Source organism: Sceloporus occidentalis, unplaced genomic scaffold (assembly GCF_023333645.1).
Source record: "Sceloporus occidentalis isolate IW3139 unplaced genomic scaffold, rSceOcc1.0.p SCAF_67, whole genome shotgun sequence".
NCBI lineage: Eukaryota > Metazoa > Chordata > Lepidosauria > Squamata > Phrynosomatidae > Sceloporus > Sceloporus occidentalis.
Window position 1 is genome coordinate 5,221,143 of NW_028317047.1, and position 19,901 is coordinate 5,241,043.

A 19,901-nucleotide genomic window follows, 5' to 3' on the forward strand; every position below is an offset into this window, starting at 1 on the left:
CATCGCAATCAACTTTGATTTCATTAAAGGTGTTGGCAACGCACAATACGTAGAAGAACCCTGCATGCCCAGAGGGCGATAAGTTTGGTGGTCATATGGCACATCAAAAAACACATGTGAAATCTTAGCCTTCACATGCAGGATCTCAAGTCTGCTTACCCTGTGACTCTAATGAAGCCACTTTAAACCAATGCAGTGGCAAAAGGTCCCCTAAGAGCTAGTCCCTTGCCTTGAAACCATGTAAAAAAAATATCTTCTTTCATAGCAGCCGTAGCTTGTCAGGATGGCTGAGTGGTCTAAGGTGCCAGACTCAAGCAATGCTATCTTCTCTCTGTGAGGGTCTTCTGGTCTCCATGTGGAGGTGTGGTTTCAAATCCCACTTCTGACAGTCATCTCTTTTTGTGCTTTGAGCTTCGTTTAATTCAACAATTTTTTGAGAAAGAATCCAAGATTGAATTTAAGCGTTGAAAGAGTACATTGCAGAAGACATTGATTTCATAACATAAGACAGCAATGTACAATCTCTAGACTCAAAAGAACAGTAACCTGGGGATCTAAACCACCAGCAACCTCAAGACAACTCAAATGCGCAATCTTCCAATCCAAAGTCAGACACCTTACCCATTAAGCCACGAGGTCTGGACGGAAAGCGATAGTCTTATTCCGCACTTTGGAGACAAGACATACCGAAAGAGTTGAAAATAACGACCCAGGTGTAGATACTTTCCAATAGCTGTCACATAGATTTCTTGGGGGAAAGAGATTAGGAAGTGTACAACAGAAAATCAAGGGTGCCTGTGACTCTTATGGAGCCGCTTTGAGCCAAAGTCTTCATAACAATAGTTGGAAAAAGAATTAATGTTTGCTCAAAGTTTTTGAAAGAGTAAATTGCAGACAACTTTGATTGAATCAAATCTCGCAACAACGCACTATCCGTAGAGGTACCGTGTAGGCCAAGATGGGGTTACATTCGGTGATCATATGGCACATTGAAAAAAAACACTTGAAATCTTAGTTTTGACATGTCTGCCTTTCAAACCAAGAGGGACTAAAGATCTTGGGTGACACGTAACATGGAAAGAAACTATTGAAATCTTAGTTTCCACTTCCCTGACATTCATTGATATCGAAGAACTTTTAAGAACAACAGAACCAAACCTCCACCAACTCCCACCATGAAGGGACTCGAACCCTCAATCTTCTGATCCGAAGTCAGATGCCTTATCCATTAGGCCACGCGGTCTGCATGTAAAGTTTGAGAAAAAAATGTGTGGATACGTTTCTCATAGAGAAACATAACTATATTTCCTTTACTTCACATGGCACAATATGCTTTTTATGACCACTGTCCTTCCTCTGACTGATGTTAATTAAGAACACGCAGACAAACATAGGACACAGAAACGACTAATGCATTTGAAACATCTATGTACGAAGGATTATGCGTGAGTCAGATAGGTGGATTCATGACGTTTTCTGACTACATATCTAGGCTCTGTGGCGCAATGGATAGCGCATTGGACTTCTAGCACTTGAGCAAGGCATTCAAAGGTTGTGGGTTCGAGTCCCACCAGAGTCGTTTTTCCAGTGGTTGACTGCATTTGATGTTCTTGTTTAGTTGTAAGTTGCAATATCCACAAATTGTCTCTGAAAAATTTCTGTAATACTATTGACAGATCTTAATCTGACAGATTTTAATTGAAGCATTAAATTGTATTTCCAAATATCCACAATTTGTCTGTGAGAAATTATGGTAATCTGAAACAATAGAACTATCTAACACAAGTGTGGAAAGCAGTTTAGCGCTCCGTTTGTAAGATTAAAGTTTTGATGCGAAAATAATGCCAATATTCAAAGGTTGTGGGTTCGAGTCCCACTAGAGTGGTGTTTTTTTTCCAGTGGTTGACTGCATTTGATGTGCTTGTTTAGTTTTAGGTTGCAATATCCACAAATTGTCTCTGAAAAATGTCTGTAATACAATTTACAGATTTTACTCTAGTGTGAAATGTGTTTCAGTAGTGGGCCCTGTGGCACATTATACAAAGGATGATCACATAGATTTCTTTGGGCAAAAAGATTAGGAAATGTACAACAGAAAATCAAGGGTGCCCTGTGACTCTTATGGAGCCACTTGGAGCCAAAGTCTTCATAACAATAGTTGGAGATAGAATTAAAGTTTGCCTTTAAGTGTTTGAAACAGTACATCGCAATCAACTTTGATTTCATTAAAGGTGTTGGCAACGCACAATACGTAGAAGAACCCTGCATGCCCAGAGGGCGATAAGTTTGGTGGTCATATGGCACATCAAAAAACACATGTGAAATCTTAGCCTTCACATGCAGGATCTCAAGTCTGCTTACCCTGTGACTCTAATGAAGCCACTTTAAACCAATGCAGTGGCAAAAGGTCCCCTAAGAGCTAGTCCCTTGCCTTGAAACCATGTAAAAAAAATATCTTCTTTCGTAACAGCAGTAGCTTGTCAGGATGGCCGAGTGGTCTAAGGCGCCAAACTCAAGTAATGCTATCTTCTCTCTGTGAGGGTCTTCTGGTCTCCATGTGGAGGCGTGGGTTCAAATCCCACTTCTGACAGTCATCTCTTTTTGTGCTTTGAGCTTCGTTTAATTCAACAATTTTTTGAGAAAAAATCCAAGATTGAATTTAAGCGTTGAAAGAGTACATTGCAGAAGACATTGATTTCATAACATAAGACAGCAATGTACAATCTCTAGACTCAAAAGAACAGTAACCTGGGGATCTAAACCACCAGCAACCTCAAGACAACTCAACTCCGCAATCTTCCAATCCAAAGTCAGACACCTTACCCATTAAGCCACAAGGTCTGGACAGAATGGCGATAGTCTTATTCCGCACTTTGGAGACAAGACATACCGAAAGAGTTGAAAATAACGACCCAGGTGTAGATACTTTCCAATAGCTGTCACATAGATTTCTTGGGGGAAAGAGATTAGGAAGTGTACAACAGAAAATCAAGGGTGCCTGTGACTCTTATGGAGCCGCTTTGAGCCAAAGTCTTCATAACAATAGTTGGAAAAAGAAGATAAAAAAAAACTGGACGGTGGTGTGATGACGTGAGACCCTCACGGGGTGGATCGTTGGAGCGTGCGGGATGAACTTCAGGTGATGGCGTCCTGCGATCTGCCTCCCCGGTATGCCTGACGATCTTGCTGCGAACTCTCAGCGTGTGGCTAGCGTACGGTTTCTTCCCCCGGCTTCCTTGGAAGTTCTTCGCTTGCAGCAACCCCGGGAGAACATCCTGAGGTGTGGCAGCTACCGATTGATGCTCCATATTGAAGGACTCGGCTATGTTGCCGTTATGCTGGAAGCTGGAATGAGACCGAGAGAAATCTAATATTTGGCGGGGAAACGCGCTACAGATTTTTGATCCTGAGGAGCTGTGGCAGGTGTCCGAGTGGGATCTTCAGAGTTCCTGGAAATCGTCAAAAGTACTTTCTATTTATTTATTTATTTATTTATTTATTTTTGGATCAAGATTGGAATTATTTTTTGGAACCTGTCTATATTACAATCATGATGGTGGAGGACATTCTAATTTGGTAACAGATCTAGGGATATTTCCATTGAAAAAAGAAAAGGAAAAGGGAAAAAATGTATGATTATACTAATATATTGAAAGTACTATAATCATGTTGGAAACAGACTTTATAACTTAATCATGTTGGAAAACAGACTTTATAATTTAATCAAGCTACACAGGAGTAAGAAAATTGATCCCTTTATATGAATTCAACTTTACCAATCATGCTATCAATCATGCTATCAATTATGTTATCAACCCATTATCTATACACATGAATTCAGATTTGGATGGAATTAACTGATCCAGTTTATCTCCACTACGTGATACGGCTTGCGTCTTCTAATCATGTTGAAATCTAATTTAAATTATTAATTATTATAATTATGCTGGAATAGGACACCTTAATCTAATCAAGCTTGGAAGGAGGTGAAATTTGATTTGTCTCTGTGATTCTAATCAACTAGTGGATCATGGTCTATATATAAATTATTGATTTTGGGATCATATATTTTGATTCATATTTTGACACATACTTCACTAATGAATTTTGACACATACTTCACTAATGAATTTATAAAATTTTGATTATCACTCAATACTTGAACTGTGGTTATAAGAAGAAAAAAAAAGAAAGAAAGAAAAAAAAAAAAAAAGGAAAAGGAGAGGGAAAAAAAAGTAAAAAAGAAAAAGAAAAAAAAAAAGAAAAAAAATATAGTCATAATCTTTTTATTTGTTTATTTCGATATTTACAATAATAAAGAGGACACGATGGCGTCAAAAAGAGAGGATCCAAAATCAAAAAAAAGAGAGAAAAGAGATCCAGACCAAAAAAAAGAAAAAAAGATTTCTATGCTATTTTCACCCCAGGTTCATAGGAAAATTGAGGAATCTGTGTGCTTATCTGATTCCACTATTGATGAAATTGGAAGACACTCTTTAAGTCCTGCAGCACAATCTACTCAAATGATTACCAAAGAATATTTGCAATTATGTATGGAATCTCAGCTGAACTCATTTAAAGATGAACTCATGAAAGTGAACATGGAGTGGAAAAGTGAATTTAAAAAAACGCAAGAATGTTTCAATCTAATTATGCAAAAGAATGAGTTTCTTGAATTAGAGTTAAAATCAATTAAAGATGACCTTAACCATAAAGAGAACATCATAAGAAACCTGGAACAAAAATTAAATGACGCCGAGGATCGCACACGCAGGAAGAACTTAAGGATACATGGCATTTCGGAGGATATTAAGCAGGACTCTATCAGAACGTATTTGAAAGAATTGTTTTTAGATATGGGCATCCGTGATGTTGATAGAGACGATATGATTGAACGTGTACACAGAACGTTAAAACCAAAGAATCTTGCTGAAGGAAAACCCAGAGATATAATTATTCGCTTCTCAACTTTCTTTATACGATACAAAATATTATTGGCAACAAGTAAATATGTTCCGAAAGTAGATAAATTTCAAAACTTAATGTTCTTTCAAGATCTCTCTCTATTTACTAGACAAAAGAGATTTGAATTTAAAGAAGTGACCAAGATTTTGAGAGAGCAAAATATTAGATACTCGTGGGGATTCCCAGTAAAATTGTTTATTATGTCCGCTCAGCATCAACCAGTTAAGCTATCAACGGTTGATGAAGCTAGGAGTTGGCTTAAAGGAAATGTAGTACATGGTTTGCAATAATAATCTCGCGGATGCGCGACTTCTGGGGGGGATTTTTTTTTTTTTTTTTAGTGTGTGTTATTTATACAAAATTATATAGGTGTAATCTCATATTATATGGTTTTTGAAGGAGTGTAGGAGGAATATTCACTTGTGCTATTATTAAACTACAGGTATTCGTGAATTAATGGATTTGAAGGGTATGTACATATGCAATAATGATATAATTTAATCCACACTTAGTTTTAAAAAAATTTTTAATTAGATATAAAGCATTTTACCATTTGGAGTATGGTGTTTCTAATTTCACGATATATGCCACTTAACACATAATTATACTTATAACTTAAATCTTTTATATTTTTACGGGATCTTATTTCCCTAAAATATCTTTATTGATCACTTAGGATTAATTTTGGCATAGACAAGATTAATATGATTAACTGCCAAATACACTAGTTTTTTTTTTTTTGTTTATTTATTTTTTTTCGGTTTTTTTTTGTTTTTTTTTTCCCCCCTCACCCATTTGGTCTATTTATTATTCTTTCCTCAATATAGATTAGTTCCCGTATAGCTCCTCAACAAGGTGGAGTTACTATGTCCTGGGAGAATGTTGGGTTTTTTCTCCGATGTTTGGATAGTATTTGGGCTTCCATTAATTTTTGTAAATTGTGTTATTTGTGTGTGGATGTAGGATGTATGGATTGTGAGGGTGTCAAGCCTTATCAGGTTTATGTTAGTTATAATAACCATCCGAAACATGGAAGATCTATTTAAGATTATTTTGTTGAATGTTCAAGGTTTAAATCTGCCTCATAAAAGATATTCGCTATTCAATTATATAAATAATCATCATATAGACATATGTTGCGTCCAAGAAACACATTTGAAAAATGCAGATATCTACAGACTGAACAATAAAAGATATATGGTGCTTGAACATTCATCGTTACCTAGCAGGAAAAAGCGAGGTGTAGCTATCCTAATCTCAAATAAAATTAAAGTTGAGTTGATCTATAAGCAGAAGGATTCTCACGCTAGATATGTTTTCATAGTGTGTAAATTAGACGAGAGATTATTTTCTATTTTGAATATATATGCACCTAATTATAAACAGAACCATTTCTTAAATGGCACACTACAAAAAATTCAGAAATATACCCAGGGAACCTTTTTGTGTATGGGGGACTTTAATTGTGCTCCTGATGCAGTATTGGACACTCCCAGTCCCCGAGGCAGAACTCCTAACAGAAATCAAGTTAATTTATCTAATGCTTTCAGTATTACTCTTGGTAAATATAAACTCTATGACATTTGGAGGACGTTGAGACCGGCAGACAAAGATTATACCTTTTTTTCGGGTCGACATAAGACTTTTTCACGTATAGATCTTATATTAACTACAGCGAACGTGATTTCAGATTGTAAGCGCATTAGTATAGGAAATGCAGCCTGGACAGATCATGATCCAGTTTGTCTGGAAATAGAAAAGAAATTTCATTTGACTTTACGCCCTTGGATAAATGAATCATCATTAGGCTGTAAGGATTCTCTTGATTACATTTCCCAGACGACCACTCAGTTTTTTCTTGAGAATTTGACGCATAATATGAGTCTGGGTAATATCTGGTGCGCTTATAAATGTGTCTTGAGAGGATATTTAATTAAAAAAGATGCATATAATAGGAAAAAAGGAAAAGAAAAATTGTCTGATCTATATATTTCATTGAGTAATTTAAAAAGGAAGTGCGGTCAATCTCATGGAGAACAAGACATTATGAATATGATTAAAATCAAAAAAGAAATTGAGGACCATTTAATAAGTAAAGCAAATTATAATTTGATTAAGTTAAAGCAAAAATTCTACTACGCTGGGAACCGGGCAGAGAAATAGCTTACCAACCAATTAAAAAATAGAAATTTAAAAAATCGAATTCTTAAACTTATAGATGGGGATAAATATATTTCTAGTCCTGATAATATTGGGACATCTTTTGGTAAGTTTTATACATCCCTGTATAATATTGTAGGTCAATCCCAAGATGATGTACAGATGAGACAATATCTGCAGGACTCCAGATTGCCGAAGTTGACTGATACATTGATAGAACAATTGGACGCTCCCTTTTTGGAGAGTGAAGTAAATGTAGCGATAAAAAAACTAAAAGTACGTAAAGCTCCTGGTCCCGACGGATATACAGCACTGTTTTATAAAAAACTGTCCAAATTGATAGTTCCGCACCTAACAAGTATGTTCAACGAAATCAGCGCAAATAAGTCCTTTCCTAATGGCATGTTGGAGGCTATTATTCTTCCTATACCTAAAGCTGGGAAAGAGTGCTTGAAAGTGTCCGATTATAGGCCAATCTCTTTGATTAATTTGGATACTAAAATATACTCTTCAATACTAGCTGCCCGTTTAAAACCATTGTGCCCACAGTTAATTTGTAGAGATCAGTCTGGCTTTATAAAAGGAAGACAATCTAGTGATAATGTCCGTAAGATTATTGACATAGTAGAATATGTAACCACTCATGAAATTCCATCAATCCTCTTGGCTTTGGACGCGGAAAAGGCCTTTGACCGGGTTAACTGGACCTTCTTAGAACAGACATTGAGGTCTTATGGCTTTGGTGAAGGCTTTATTCGAGCTGTTATGGCGTTGTATACAACACCAACCGCAATGGTAGTTGGTCAAGGCTTTAAATCGGAACGTTTTAGATTAAATAACGGGACTCGACAAGGTTGCCCATTGGCACCTTTGCTATATATTCTCACATTAGAACCATTAGCTTCGAGAATTAGACTCAATAAAAGCATTAAAGGAATAAGAATTGGTGATTTGGAAAATAAACTTTGTCTATACGCGGATGACATATTACTATCTCTGTATGATCCGTTAAATTCAGTTGATCATTTGATGGCCGAAATTAATTTATTTAGCAGCTTCTCGAATTATAAATTGAATATCACAAAAACACAAGCTGTAATGATGAATATCTCGGCTTCATCAAAAACTAGCATTGAGGAATCCTTCGAATTCTCTTGGGCGACCGATAAAATCGACTACCTGGGGGTTGTAATCCCAATCAAGATTTCGGAAATTATAGAAGTTAACTTTAGTAAATTACGAGATGAATTGATTAAGCAAATTAAAGAGTGGAAAGGCCTTTTTATTTCTTGGCTTGGTAGAATGAATGTCATTAGATCCTATATAGTCCCCAAATGGTTATATCTTCTTCAAATGATTCCGGTCAGGCTCCCGTTGTTAGATTGGTTTGTGATTGAGCAAGAGCTGACAGGCTTCTCAAATCTGGAATGCATACTTTGGCTACATCATTTTAAGCTTAAATCAATTAGAAATAACCTACCAATTACTCTCCATAGTTCTATGGAGTTTTGGGAGTATATTAAGCCTTGATTAGGCCTCCGTAATAAAATAGTTTCAACAGCTCCGCTTGAAACTCTCCAGTATAATATCTCCCAATTAAATTTGAGAAACTGGACCAACTATAGGAATAAAAGGATTATAGATATTTTGATACAGGATAAAACAAAAACGTTCTCTCAGCTCTCAGAGGAATTTGAATTCGGCAATCTGGAGTCCTTCAATGTCTTTAGGGTAACTTTCTATGTTAGATCTCATTTGTATGTGCAGTCCTCATCTATTTTGAGTCAAAAGATCTGCGATATGTTTTCTACAGAAATTATTCTAAAAAGCCTAAAAAAGTGGTATATACTGCTTGAAGAAATAGAAACTCCCCTTGTTCATATTGCATTAAAATCATGGCAATCAGACTTAAAGTGTCTGATAGATTTAAATATATGGATTGGTAGTTTATTTGAAATTAATAAAATTTCGCATTGCCTCAACATGATTGAACTGCATTACAAGATAATGTGGAGATGGTATATAACCCCGGTGAAACAGTGTAAATTTAATTATAATGCGTCCCCTCTCTGTTGGAGATGCCGTTCTTCTTTAGGATCATTCTCCCATATCTGGTGGGAATGCCCACAGATCCAAAGTATTTGGCAAGATATATTTAAGCTCATTTCTGATACTTTAAATCAAAACATAGCACCTACTATGCGAAGAGCCCTACTACATTTTCATTTAAACGGATTTCGATTTAACCAAAGGGCTTTTATAGTACAATGCTTGCTAGCCATGAAGATAATTTTAGCTAGACAATGGCTACAATCATTATCTATTTCTTTGGATCATGTGGTGAATCAAATCAGCCATCAATGTTTGATGGAACGTGGCTTTTTTCTATCTCACCAGTGTTTACAGAAATTCCATAACATCTGGAGACCGTGGCTGACTCGGCACCCTGACATTCTCCCAAATTTATAACATAACGTATAAACATACTGATTATATCAACTTGGCTTGACAGTTTGAATGTATTGTATGGATGGTTTGTTGGTGATTCTTTTTTTCTTGTGGTTTTTTTTGGGTTTTTTTGGGTTTTTTTTTGTTTTTCTTCTTTTTCTCGTTGTGGGGTATAGACTGGGAAGTTTTGCTGTAATCCCGGTCTAATTGTGTTGTATATGTTTTATATTGCAATTTTAGACGCATCAATAACTTATATATACAAAGTAGAAAAACTTGTTCCATTCTCTGTAAGTGGAATGATGAATATCTGCACATATATGCTGCTATATTTATAAGTGGAATGATGAATATATGTATACATATGCTGCTATATTTATTATCGGCACGTTCTGCTTATATATATGTTTTTCTTTATATTGTATGTGATGTGGTCTAATAAAAAAAAAAAAAAAAAAAAGTTTTTGAAAGAGTAAATTGCAGACAACTTTGATTGAATCAAATCTCGCAACAACGCACTATCCGTAGAGGTACCGTGTAGGCCAAGATGGGGTTACATTCGGTGATCATATGGCACATTGAAAAAAAACACTTGAAATCTTAGTTTTGACATGTCTGCCTTTCATACCAAGAGGGACTAAAAATCTTGGGTGACACGTAACATGGAAAGAAACTGTTGAAATCTTAGTTTCCACTTGCCTGACATTCATTGATATGGAAGAACTCTAAAGAACAACAAAACCAAACCTCCATCAACTCCGACCACAAAGGGACTTGAACCCTCAATCTTCTGATCTGTAGTCAGATGCCTTATCCATTAGGCCACGCGGTCTGCATGTAAAGTTTGCAAAAAAATGTGTGGATACGTTTCTCATAGAGAAACATAACTATATTTCCTTTACTTCACATGCCACAATATGCTTTTTATGACCACTGTCCTTCCTCTGACTGATGTTAATTAAGAACACGCAGACAAACATAGGACACAGAAACGACTAATGCATTTGAAACATCTATGTACGAAGGATTATGCGTGAGTCAGATAGGTGGTTTCATGACGTTTTCTGTCTACGTATCGAGGCTCTTTGGCGCAGTGGATAGCGTATTGGACTTCTAGCACTTGACAAGGCATTCAAAGGTTGTGGGTTCGAGTCCCACCAGTGTTGTTATTTTTCCAGTGGTTGACTGCATTTGATGTTCTTGTTTAGTTGTAAATTGCAATATCCACAAATTGTCTCTGAAAAATTTCTGTAATACTATTGACAGATCTTAATCTGACAGATTTTAATTGAAGCATTAAATTGTATTTCCAAATATCCACAATTTGTCTGTGAGAAATTATGGTAATCTGAAACAATAGAACTATCTAACACAAGTGTGGAAAGCAGTTTAGCGCTCCGTTTGTAAGATTAAAGTTTTGATGCGAAAATAATGCCAATATTCAAAGGTTGTGTGTTCGAGTCCCACTAGAGTGGTGTTTTTTTTCCAGTGGTTGACTGCATTTGATGTGCTTGTTTAGTTTTAGGTTGCAATATCCACAAATTGTCTCTGAAAAATGTCTGTAATACAATTGACAGATTTTACTCTAGTGTGAAATGTGTTTCAGTAGTGGGCCCTGTGGCACATTATACAAAGGATGATCACATAGATTTCTTTGGGCAAAAAGATTAGGAAATGTACAACAGAAAATCAAGGGTGCCCTGTGACTCTTATGGAGCCACTTGGAGCCAAAGTCTTCATAACAATAGTTGGAGAAAGAATTAAAGTTTGCTTTTAAGTGTTTGAAACAGTACATCGCAATCAACTTTGATTTCATTAAAGGTGGTGGCAACGCACAATACGTAGAAGAACCCTGCATGCCCAGGGGGCGATAAGTTTGGTGGACATATGGCACATCAAAAAACACATGTGAAATCTTAGCCTTCACATGCAGGATCTCAAGTCTGCTTACCCTGTGACTCTAATGAAGCCACTTTAAACCAATGCAGTGGCAAAAGGTCCCCTAAGAGCTAGTCCCTTGCCTTGAAACTATGTAAAAAAAAATATCTTCTTTCGTAGCAGCAGTAGCTTGTCAGGGTGGCCGAGTGGTCTAAGGCGCCAGACTCAAGTAATGCTATCTTCTCTCTGTGAGGGTCTTCTGGTCTCCATGTGGAGGCATGGGTTCAAATCCCACTTCTGACAGTCATCTCTTTTTGTGCTTTGAGCTTCGTTTAATTCAACAATTTTTTGAGAAAGAATCCAAGATTGAATTTAAGCGTTTAAAGAGTACATTGCAGAAGACATTGATTTCATAACATAAGACAGCAATGTACAATCTCTAGACTCAAAAGAACAGTAACCTGGGGATCTAAATCACCAGCAACCTCAAGACAACTCAAATCCGCAATCTTCCAATCCAAAGTCAGACACCTTACCCATTAAGCAACGAGGTCTGGACGGAACGCGAGAGTCTTATTCCGCACTTTGGAGACAAGACATACCGAAAGAGGTGAAAATAACGAACCAGGTGTAGATACTTTCCAATAGCTGTCACATAGATTTCTTGGGGGAAAGAGATTAGGAAGTGTACAACAGAAAATCAAGGGTGCCTGTGACTCTTATGGAGCCGCTTTGAGCCAAAGTCTTCATAACAATAGTTGGAAAAAGAATTAATGTTTGCTGAAAGTTTTTGAAAGAGTAAATTGCAGACAACTTTGATTGAATCAAATCTCGCAACAACGCACTATCCGTAGAGGTACCGTGTAGGCCAAGATGGGGTTACATTCGGTGATCATATGGCACATTGAAAAAAAACATTTGAAATCTTAGTTTTGACATGTCTGCCTTTCATACTGTTACACTATAAGCAGTTGTGTGAATAAATATGTATATGGACACGTGTATGCGGGTGTATGGATGTACATGTGTGTAGATATGCATATGTAGGTATGTATGTGTATGTGTATATATATATATATATATCTATCATGGTTTCTGTTAATACTAGTTAAATCAAGATGCATGGGATGTGGCCGGGAATGATAAATATTATAGATAACACTGATATGCGTGATGAAGGGTGTGTGGAAGAAAGACAGGTTTTCTCATGAAACAGATTGAATCAGGTCAGGAGATCTTTGGGTTTTACTGGCCCATGATTGTAAAGACCCCAGGGTGTGGTGTTGGCCAAAGGGAATAACTTCAAAGGGTAACTACGGCAACCACAGGGTCCAATCAGGGATCTCCCAGTAGACTCAATTGGGACCCTCTAGTATATCAAGGGACAGGTAGTGAAAGAGGGAAGAGGAGAGAAAGTAAAGAGACAAAGGAACATCACTAACCTGGAGCTCTCAGGGAAGGTAACTATGAACATGCATGTTTGAATATTGTAAATAGGAACTTATATATATGTATTTGTTGTAAGTGTGTCAATTAATGTGGGGATTATTGTTATTGTACTGTTATTTGTATTGTTTTATATTTGGAACGTTCTAGTAAAAGTTTGTATTGTTATATCATAGCCGCATTGTGGATTCTTGGATATCCTGTTGTTGTTTCAAAATATTCTGTTGCATTCTGGAAGAAGCGAAAGTTTTCAGTTCAAACCTTAAAAGTTAGAAGAGATAGAACAGGGATTGTTTAACTTAATAAGCCAGTGGGTGGGTTTATCGGTGCATATTTCATAAGTGTATCCATACACCCATTCACCTGGATAAGTGTAGTTATTGTAGCTAGAAAACACATTAGCCTTCAGGAGATATATCCGAATACATATTGTGATTTCATTGATATGTGTTTGGATGTATCTGTTGTTGGATCAGTTGTAATCTTAAACACATAACACATTCATAAGTCTTTTAGATGGTATGCTGTAGATAAAGCATTAATCCATCTGATTGATATTTTAATAACACAATTCCCTAGTTCCCTCAAAAGAAAACTTAACATTGGCGACCACGAAGGGACTGAAAATCTTTTGTATTTTTCCAGGATCAACACCTAGCTTTGTTGTATGACATTGAAGGGTTTTGGAGGGTTTCAGGCTGAAGCAGCCAACCACCAGTAACAGGGTCACTTTGTTGGTTTATGGTTTTAAATATTAAAAGAAGCAGCTGCATTAAGTTTTGAAGGTGGCAAATGTTGGATAATTTCAGAAGAGCTAGCGAACACTGAAAAGAGGACAGTAAGACCACTGGATGTTTTGTTTTATTTTATTTTTTAAAAAACCCAAAGGTCAAAGAGCCTGGTTTTTAGTTTTATTTTAAAAGGTGAAAGAACCAATTTTTTTTGTTGTTGATGTTTTGTTTTATTTTGTTAAAAACCCAAAGGTAAAAGAGCCTGGTTTTTAGTTTTATTTTTTGTTTTAAAGGTAAAAGCCTATTTTTGTTTTATTTTGTTTTGTTGCTTAAAGGTAAAAGCCTATTTTTGTTTTATTTTGATTTTGTTATCCGTAAAGTTAAAAGGACTTATGGTTTTGTTTTATTTGGTTTCTATTGGTTAGCCTATAATTTTGTAACTTTGGAGTAATTGATTTGGTTTTATTTTGATCTTAAATTCGGATTTTGGTTTTAATGCCAGTGTAATCTGGTTGAATAATTAGTTTAAAAAAATTAGTTTGGCGGTAGCTTTGATTTGAGTAAAATATGGAAGCAGTTTCACAATTAGAAAGTTTTGTCATCAAATATATTGATGAACACAAAAGTTCAGAGTTTGCTTGTGAGACAAAATTACAAAATGATCCTTGGGCCTATGTTCAGGAGCTTTTTGATACAGAGGTTACTACCTCAAAGAAATTGAAAAAGAAATATAAGAAAGGCATGGCAGTGGCTAGTCTCTTTGCTGCATGCCTCGCAATGAAGGGCAAATTAATTGAGTGTCAGCAAACCCTCCAAGAAGTAAAAAGAGAAAATGAGTTGACACAACAAGAAAATGAAGTTGTTAAAAAAGAAAATAGTGAATATAAAGTAATGCTAGCAGAGAGCCAGACTGAGCAGAAACGTCTTAAAGACATGCACATCCAGCTCAGTTCTGCGGGGCAAGATAAGTCTATAGACCATGCCCCATGTAGAGAAAGAGAGATTCAGTTGTTAAAATCACTTGTTGTTTTAAAAGAACAAAACATATTGATTCAGGAATTGAAATGTAAACCATCTGCTCCTACATGCGCATACGTAATGAATGATTGGGAGGAGCCCTACCCAGACACCTGGGACAATGATTCTACTGAATCAAACAATTGTGTACCAATTGCATTAGGGGAAGTTGTTGACCCGCACAGCAGGGGAGAATGTTCCATATTGATAGAACAACAGAATGTTGAGAATGGGCAGGCTGACACAATGAAAACCCCTGTCTCCGTAAGAACATGTCTGTTTCCTTCTACAGGAGGAAATGATACAATTTTGGGTTATGACAGTACAGGAAGAACATTATATAATGCACCAATTCATAATCAACCCTTACAACCTTTAGAAGGCCCATACTGCCCAGGGGAAGATAACACTCCCTACAATCCAAAGTGGGTAAAAAGGTCACAGCCTCAAAACAGGTTTTTCTGGGTTAGACTTGAATGGAAAGGAGGAGGAAGGGACTTTTCTCATACCTGGTATCAAAACAAAAGGTATAGAGAACAAAACACTCCTTCCTATTTTGAATTAAAAAAACAATTAAGGGAACTGCAACAGCAAACAGAACAGGGCAAAACAGATAGTACCCACAATGCAGTTCCATCTTACCATCAATTAAGAGAACAATTAAAAGAGATGGAATTAAAAACCCAGGACCAGGCAGGTGATTTAAAGGCTTCCCAGCATCACCTGGTCCCAGCTAATCAATGACGGGAACAGGCTCCCAAATATGTCGCACCTATAACTCTGGATAGGTGTGGGCGCCCTCAAGTATCAGCAGTGATAAGGGGCCATCAGTGCAAAATGATACTTGACACAGGAGCTGCCATTTCCATTTTACATACTCAAGAATCACCACTATCATCAAGGGAACCATTATGTACAAGTCTGCTGGGATATGATTTTTTGGTAACCAATGATTGTATGTTAGATTTGACTAACCTCATGTTGTTACAAAGTTCTCCCAACACAGGTACGAAGACCGTGGTAATTCCAGATTCACATGCAATAGCAGCCATCAAACTAAATGGTGTTAAATATGATTTGTTAAAACTAACAGAGAGCCATCCAGACAAACAAGTGTTAGAAGCCATTTTAGGAAAACATTCCAAAATGAGGGATCACTTAACCAAATTCTTCTCCCACAAGAATCTTTTGCAAAATGTGGATGATTTACTCCTAGCGACTAGTTATAAACAGCAACGTATACAACTGGATGAACTTCGAGGAATCCTGAAAGAGGCTGGAGTGAAGGGTAACCCTACAAAAGCTCAGATATCACGTGAGTCTGTATCATTTTTAGGAATTTCCATCACATCAGATGGTCGAGCAGTGGCGTCAGACAAGGTAAAATCCATCCTTTGTTTACCTCTACCTGTCAGTATTCCTACTATAAGATCTTTTCTAAGACTAATAAACTAATTGATATGTTTTATTATCAATGGCGCAAAAATTTTCACACGTACCTGGAGTATGCAATATAAAGGCACATTCAACACGTTCACCACATTGGAAACTAAATGTGACTGCTGACTTACTAGCAAAACAGGGAGCACAAGGGGGCGACGTGTGGGAAATGCCAGAAACAAATACTGTGTGCCCCACTGTTTGTGCCGTAACTAAGCTAACAATTGTAACACCAGATATATCAGACGTTCAAATGCAGGACCCGGAGATTAAAAAGAAATTGACAAATTAACAGTTTGACCTAACAGAGGAAAATATAGAAAAGATATAGGACATGGTGATCATATGTTTGTCTCTTAAAATTTTTGTTTGTCTCATATACAGGAAGATGAGGGCCGTGGGCGTGGTTGCATGTCAACAACCCGTCGTAAGACTCAATAAAGACAAAGATTAAATATTCTGCGATGAGGGAGAAGCAGTCTTCCTCCCTGTTTATGTGGAAGGAACAAGAGATCATAAAGTTGGGGAAGCTCCGACCTACAAAGATAGAGTCACCGTTTTTCCGAATGGGTCACTGTTCCATGACGCACGCCTTGAGGATACTGGGAAGTGGGCATATTATTTTATCGTGAACCTTGGCTCACAAAACGCAGAGTCTCAGGTCCCTGGAACGATTTATCTCAAGGTATACCCTAGAGCAAAGTCATCAACTGTCCATGCAACGGTGGCAACAACAACCATGGGACATAAAACAAACAGATCTATGGAATGCCCGGTAACACAGGAAGGGTCCACAAGTGGCCTCACGGCTATCTCCATTCCTGGAACTCTGTATAATAATGTAAAATTCACACATGTACCGGTGGTGGTAAATTTGTCCAAGTGGGATATGGCGGAATTCGGGTATTGTGAAAGAAGTAGTGTCTTTGTTTTATTCGTCATTATTAGCCGATTTAGTTTTATCCTATGCACGCAGGACTCAAGATCCCTTCACAGGGCAGGAGGTTTCCCATCTAAAAGGTACTCATAGGCTGAGGAGAGTAAGGAGTCTGGAGGGAATAATTGGGACAGCCACGGGACTCTTTGGGTCAGGGATGTCCATTTGGAATAGGGCAGATTTAAAGGCAATACGGGCTCATATCAATAAGTTTGAACAACAAGAAGGAAAGCACGTTTTGAAACCTGTCCTGCAGGGGATCGAGGGTCTTACAATATTGAACATGCATGACATAGCAAAATTGTTTTCCAGAACGCAAGTAAAACTGAATGCGCTCATAGAAGAAAACAATCAGAGAGTTACAGAAAACAAAGAAGGGCGAGAGATTATATGTACAGCCTATGGGAGCTTTGTTTTGAATAAAATAAGTAATATTATAAGGGATATACAGTCAGGGAAAATTCCAGATATATTGAAGGATAAGGACCTCACCCGCTGGTACTGTCCTCAGGGGTACTATAGCAATGGGAACTGTACACCTCTACCGGTAACAGTAATCCGTAATCTGGGTATTGTCACGCCGCATCCGATTGGAGGTGCGCACCCTTGCAGTGGAAGTCATACCAATTGTTCAATTAACGGCTTGTATGTGTCTTTTACCATGTCAATACCGATCTTCAACCCAAGCGAAGATATGGTCAGCACGCTGGCATCTGTAAGATCTATCGGATATTTGGAGAAGAATATTTACAAGGAAAGATTGAATGTGCCAAAACTATTGGCGAAAGTTCAAGGGAATTGGAAGGTGCCTAACACAGCATGTTGTGTTAGTAAAGACAACCAGTACTTGTGTCGCTGTGATGTGTTCAAGATCATCACTCCAATATGTGGCCTAAATCAAAGTGAGGTCATAACAGAAGAAGAAAAGATAGAGGGCACCAACAATCCGGTTCCAGAACCCAGAACCAAAACCAGCACGGAAACCAGCAAGACAACAAATATAACCAATCCTATAACCGGGAACGGATGCCCAGTCCAACTGACCAAATGGAGAACACAACGGTAAAAGTCACATACAACCATGAAAGGCAATATTGTGTGATGACCAATGTTGGGGGGTATCTCTATGGGGATCAGTGGTGTCCTATACACAGACCAAATTTTTGCTTTACACCTCATGAGTACACTAGCATTGGGGGGGGGTCGTTATTACACCAATCCCTATCTATAAGAATGAGATGTACCTCGACAGTGTACCAGACAATATCCAACCAGGAAAATATGTCCCTGTATTTAACATCCACATAGACCCATTGTCCCTGAATTTACATAAATTGTTAGAAAGAAAGGATACCCATCTAATCCAAATAAGCAATAATATAGAGAAGGCAGGAGTGGAGTTGAATGAATTTGAATGAATACATGATGGTGATGTGAGCTTGGTTTTAACAAATACTTGGATGGAAGTTGGTTTGCGAGGACTGCTAATAGGACAAGTGGTTGTGTTAATGGTGGTAATCGGTATGGTCATCTATTTAAACAAGGTTTTTAAAATCCAAAGACAGAAGATGCAAATGTTAATTGCATTTAGGCAGAAACAATTATTGTCTAATGTGTGACCATGCATCAAGTTGAATGGTCACAAGGGGGCGACTGTTACACTATAAGCAGTTGTGTGAATAAATATGTATATGGACACGTGTATGCGGGTGTATGGATGTACATGTGTGTAGATATGCATATGTAGGTATGTATGTGTATGTGTATATATATATATATCTATCATGGTTTCTGTTAATACTAGTTAAATCAAGATGCATGGGATGTGGCCGGGAATGATAAATATTATAGATAACACTGATATGCGTGATGAAGGGTGTGTGGAAGAAAGACAGGTTTTCTCATGAAACAGATTGAATCAGGTCAGGAGATCTTTGGGTTTTACTGGCCCATGATTGTAAAGACCCCAGGGTGTGGTGTTGGCCAAAGGGAATAACTTCAAAGGGTAACTACGGCAACCACAGGGTCCAATCAGGGATCTCCCAGTAGACTCAATTGGGACCCTCTAGTATATCAAGGGACAGGTAGTGAAAGAGGGAAGAGGAGAGAAAGTAAAGAGACAAAGGAACATCACTAACCTGGAGCTCTCAGGGAAGGTAACTATGAACATGCATGTTTGAATATTGTAAATAGGAACTTATATATATGTATTTGTTGTAAGTGTGTCAATTAATGTGGGGATTATTGTTATTGTACTGTTATTTGTATTGTTTTATATTTGGAACGTTCTAGTAAAAGTTTGTATTGTTATATCATAGCCGCATTGTGGATTCTTGGATATCCTGTTGTTGTTTCAAAATATTCTGTTGCATTCTGGAAGAAGCGAAAGTTTTCAGTTCAAACCTTAAAAGTTAGAAGAGATAGAACAGGGATTGTTTAACTTAATAAGCCAGTGGGTGGGTTTATCGGTGCATATTTCATAAGTGTATCCATACACCCATTCACCTGGATAAGTGTAGTTATTGTAGCTAGAAAACACATTAGCCTTCAGGAGATATATCCGAATACATATTGTGATTTCATTGATATGTGTTTGGATGTATCTGTTGTTGGATCAGTTGTAATCTTAAGCACATAACACATTCATAAGTCTTTTAGATGGTATGCTGTAGATAAAGCATTAATCCATCTGATTGATATTTTAATAACACAATTCCCTAGTTCCCTCAAAAGAAAACTTAACAATACCAAGAGGGACTAAAGATCTTGGGTGACACGTAACATGGAAAGAAACTATTGAAATCTTGGTTTCCACTTGCCTGACCTCCATTGATATGGAAGAACTTTAAAGAACAACAGAACCAAAGCTCCAGCAACTC

At 37.3% G+C, this 19,901-nt stretch overlaps 5 non-coding genes across 5 annotated transcripts; 4 read left to right on the forward strand and 1 right to left on the reverse strand.

Moving 5' to 3' along the window:
• The first annotated feature begins 277 nt into the window (after nucleotides 1–277).
• Nucleotides 278–388, forward strand: TRNAL-CAA (transfer RNA leucine (anticodon CAA)). The gene is made up of 2 exons: nucleotides 278–315; nucleotides 343–388. It is a non-coding gene; the product is annotated as a tRNA-Leu (tRNA).
• A 1,103-nt stretch (nucleotides 389–1,491) lies between these two features.
• TRNAR-UCU (transfer RNA arginine (anticodon UCU)) lies at nucleotides 1,492–1,579 on the forward strand. The gene is given in 2 exon segments: nucleotides 1,492–1,528; nucleotides 1,544–1,579. It is a non-coding gene; the product is annotated as a tRNA-Arg (tRNA).
• A 900-nt stretch (nucleotides 1,580–2,479) lies between these two features.
• TRNAL-CAA (transfer RNA leucine (anticodon CAA)) lies at nucleotides 2,480–2,590 on the forward strand. Its single transcript has 2 exons — nucleotides 2,480–2,517; nucleotides 2,545–2,590. It is a non-coding gene; the product is annotated as a tRNA-Leu (tRNA).
• A 7,742-nt stretch (nucleotides 2,591–10,332) lies between these two features.
• Nucleotides 10,333–10,405, reverse strand: TRNAC-ACA (transfer RNA cysteine (anticodon ACA)). Its single transcript has one exon. It is a non-coding gene; the product is annotated as a tRNA-Cys (tRNA).
• Nucleotides 10,406–11,643: 1,238 nt separating this feature from the next.
• On the forward strand, nucleotides 11,644–11,754 carry TRNAL-CAA (transfer RNA leucine (anticodon CAA)). Its single transcript has 2 exons — nucleotides 11,644–11,681; nucleotides 11,709–11,754. It is a non-coding gene; the product is annotated as a tRNA-Leu (tRNA).
• Nucleotides 11,755–19,901: the final 8,147 nt, after the last annotated feature.